This window comes from Mus caroli, chromosome 1, assembly GCF_900094665.2.
Source record: "Mus caroli chromosome 1, CAROLI_EIJ_v1.1, whole genome shotgun sequence".
In the NCBI taxonomy this organism is placed as follows: domain Eukaryota; kingdom Metazoa; phylum Chordata; class Mammalia; order Rodentia; family Muridae; genus Mus; species Mus caroli.
Genome location: NC_034570.1, coordinates 144,765,845 through 144,770,124, shown reverse-complemented (window position 1 = coordinate 144,770,124; position 4,280 = coordinate 144,765,845).

Genomic DNA, 4,280 nt, shown 5'->3' with positions numbered 1-4,280 from the left:
GGGTTTCTCTGTGTAGCCCTGGCTGTCCTGGAACTCACTCTGTAGACCAGGCTGGCCTCGAACTCAGAAATCCGCCTGCCTCTGCCTCCCAAGTACTGGGATTAAAGGCGTGTGCCACCACGCCCGGCCAGTCCTACTTTCCATGCGAGCTCCTCATTCATAAGAGGCCCTGAGCCCCTGTAAGCCACTGTCTTCTCTAGAAAGTAAGAGTCCGGATCTGATGAGCTGTGCATCCTGTCAACAAGGTAAACCACAGTGCTGAATCCCCATGGTACAGAAGTCACCCTAGGCTTGTCTCCACCTTCCTTTGTGGGAGGGGGTGCAGATTACTCTCCTTCCCAGGGGCTCAGTTCTCGAGAATATAATGCACATACAGGTGCACTGGAATATTAAATAAGATAGGAAAGATAACATGTCTTGACATTGCCTGTTCTATCACAAGTACTCAGCTATTCTGGCTTTACCTCTACTTCCAGCATTGGTGCTCCCCCATTGGACAATTGCATTAATATTAGGAAGAACTCACTGACTGAACCTGGTGGAATACACCTGTACTCTCAGGACTTGGAAGGCTCAGATAGGAAGGCGTGAGTTTAAGAATAGCCTTTGCTACGTAGCAGGTCCTTGTCTCACGATAGATAGATAGATAGATAGATAGATAGATAGATAGATAGACAGACATATAGATAGATAGACAGATAGATAGCATCCTTCTGCACCAGGCTATCAGCCTGGGAATGTGGGTAGAGGACTCTGGCTCCTGGCTTCCTTAAAAACCCCATAACTTTCAGTGTGTCTGGAGCCAAAGCCATTATGGGAAGTAGAGAGCCCTGCATACTCTTGGCCTCAGCGGGTAGCTTTCAGTAGCAGGGTTTTACCTTGTTACTGGTTTGATTTTGTTTTCTTTCCTCTGCATTTACCTTTGCTCACTCTTACCCGGAGCTTACTTCATTTCGTTGAGATTTCCTTGACTGCCCCTCCCTTCACTCATGCTGCTGCTTCCTGCTTGGGTGTCCCTAGGCTCTCACCCCCTGCATTTGGCTAATCCCTCAGGGGGTTCAGCTTTCCTCCATGGAAATTTTTCTAACCCCTGACCACTCTCTTGTTATTTGTTTTCATAGCACCTTGTGCTTCTCCTTCCTTGACCTTATAGTACCATTACATAAGCATCTGTGTCCTGCTGATCTGCCTCCTCCACCAGGCTGAAAGCTCACAGAAGCAGCGAGCTTCTTTATTTGGTTCCTTGGCATATCACAGGGCTCCATAATGTGCGTGGACTGAATGGATAGGTAAATGAATGGACTCCCAGAGGTCACTGCCATCCACAGGAAGTGAACCATTCAAGAGTAGCAGGTCTGTCTTCCCATATGCACTTCCATCTTTGCACTTGTTTCCAGGATTCCTCCAAATGGTCTTTCCCCTACATACTTAAAGGAATGAATGGATTTATTAGCCACATGAAAAAATCCAACCACAGAATCCTGATTCAAACTTTCGCTCCAACAGTCATAATAACCTCCGTGGCTTCTACTGATGCATCTGATCTACTTTAGAGCATTCAAGGCAGTTATCAAAAGGAGCAGGAGTTACTGATAACCAACTCTTAGCCTCCATGTTTAATCACATTTAATAAAGATCCTAGGTTCACCCTCTTGAGAATTCCAACTTTGATTGAGCCTCCAGTTAATCAAGTAAATGGTTAGGCAGGCAGGCAGGAATTCTTTAATAGCGACTCATGTGCTTACCTAGAATCAGTCTTTCACTTTAACGGCATCTGCAACTAGAGAAAGAAAAGAAAAAGCAGAACTACAGGTTCCTCTGAATCATGACCCAGCCCACTACCCTTACTCCTCTGTTTGCCCTTGTCCCTTGTCTTCTCAATGGAACAAACCACAAAACAACATGAAGGCCCCTGGCCTGAGTGATCCGTAGTTTTCCTCTTCCAGTCCAGGCTGACTAAGAATCATGTTGAATAGCCACAGACAGTTGTATAGGAACTATTTTCCAAAATAGCTTTCTGAGTTCTGCTGAGTTTGGGTCAGCCCTCAGGCTTTCTAACAATACAGCTTTGTTCTCGTTTCCTTCTGATACCTGATAGGCACTGTGCGATTGTGCTGAGCAGACGCTATGCCCACTTCACAAGCCCCCAGAGATATACTGTCATTATGAAGCAAACAATAGCCTACTCCTTGCTCGTGGATGGTATATATTCAAGGATACCGTGTTTAATTCTTCTGCTTCCATGAATAGTCTTCAAGATGAATAGCTTCAAAATTCCTGATTCTCCCCCCCAATCCCCTTAAATAGCACATCAAAGTCCTCCCTCTTCAGTCTAAGTAGTGCCCATTCCAGGAATTCAGGCTTCTCTGGGTGAGTGTGACCCAAAGGTGGAACAAGAGTGATTTGAGAAGGAGATTCGGGTGGCAGCATAGATCTTTGGGCAGAACAGAGTTCAATTTCCCAGACACCAGCAGAGCCCTCTCATATCCCAGAGGGCAGAGGAGGCAGACTAGGAGAAAAGAAGAGCTACAAGCTGAAGGTACAACAGCCCTGCCCATTCCAGAAGCTAGAGAAGATACCAACTGCATGGTAAACCGAACGCCAGGTGCCCAAGGGCAGCAACACTAGCGAGAAGTCCCTTTCTTCTGTACAAGTGTTGAGGCATTTGGGGGATACTGACCTCTGAGACTAACATCTCATTGGTCTATAGCTTGGTGACAGTGACAGACATCAGCACTATCAGGAATGTCACTGTCAGCAGTGCTGTTGAGGATCCTTAAGCAACTTCTTGGGCAGTGAATGTCAATAAGTGGGGCACAGCCAATGACAAAGCCCCAGGCAGAGGCCATATGGGATCACATGAGCACTTGTGCAGGTTTCTTGATGAGTCCTAGTAATAAACTGAGTAGTGAAAGATCTTACAGTCGTGTTCGAGGGCATTAGGATCCACACACAGAACAGCAACTGTCATTGTTAATGACTCTGAACACAAGTCAGCTCTGTCACAGACAGGACACAAATGACAGCAAATGATTCAGTACCAGTGCTGAGAAGGACCTCAGAGTTTATCTAGGCAAAACTCCCAGATGGTTCCAGTAAAAATAGCAAGGACAAAACAGGTTAAGCTACCTGCTCTGGTTTCATGGTCATGGCCAGTCAGCAATATAGACAGGGTAAGAGAGCAGGTACTCGAGCCAAGCCTATGATAAGATACGTGGTGGACTCCTGTCATTACATAAAATGTCCATAACATTGAGAGCTTCTGCTGTCTGTGGGAAGGAGGGTTCTTCTGGGTGCACATTGCTTGGAGTAAAGTCTAAGATGCCTTTAGAAAAATGGCAACCTAGCAGAGAGTCCTAGCAGCACGCCTTTGGAGGGGACTTCAGCGTAGAGCCCTGCCAGAACACACTGCCGGGAGGTACAGTTTCAATGGCAAGACCAGAGAGGAGAATGCAGTTTCCTAGAAAAAGAATACTATGGAGCTAGAGAGTGACCACTGCCCAAGCACAAGGGCTGAGCTTGAGTAGAAAAAAGCTGTGCATGGTGACTCACACTTACAGCCCACCAGCGCTACCAGGTGAGAATATGTGAATCTCTGAGGGTGGCCAGTAGCCAGCCTGGCCTAACTGGTGAATTCCAGGTCCCAGTGGGGGGAAAAAAAACCTGTCCCCAAAACAAGACAGACCGCTCTTGAAGAATGACACCTGAAGTTGACCTCTGGTTGGCACAGGTGTGCACATTTACACACATACTATACACACACATCGCATGTGCATGTATGTGGGCACACATGTGTACACACAAAAGAATATTAGCTGGATTGGTGTCTAATCTGTTCACCTGGATGCCCCTATCTTTACAGGCAAAGCTGCTCCTCCCTATAATACCAGGCAGGGTTTGTCAGGACTAGAGCATCATCCTCCCCCTACCCACCCCGCCCCTACCCCCGGCCCTCATCACCCCTCTCTCTCATCACTGAGCGTCTGTTTGTGTTTTACAGGGGTTGTTGACTGTTGGTTGGTTGTTGATTGGTGGCTTTTAGATTTTGGTAGGGTTGGTGGGGGCTTTTGTTGTTTTGTTTGTTTGTTTGTTTTAGTTTAAAAATAATTATCTTCCCTACGGGTTCTGTTCATTTACTCTTGATGCTGCCTGAAGAAATCTGAGGCTGTTTGCTTCTGTTGTTTAATGTTGCAATCTGTCACCTCTAGCTTTCCCAAGGTGAAACAAACTAACCCCTTTATCTACTGGCTCTTAATGCTAGAAGGAAGCTAGCTTTTATC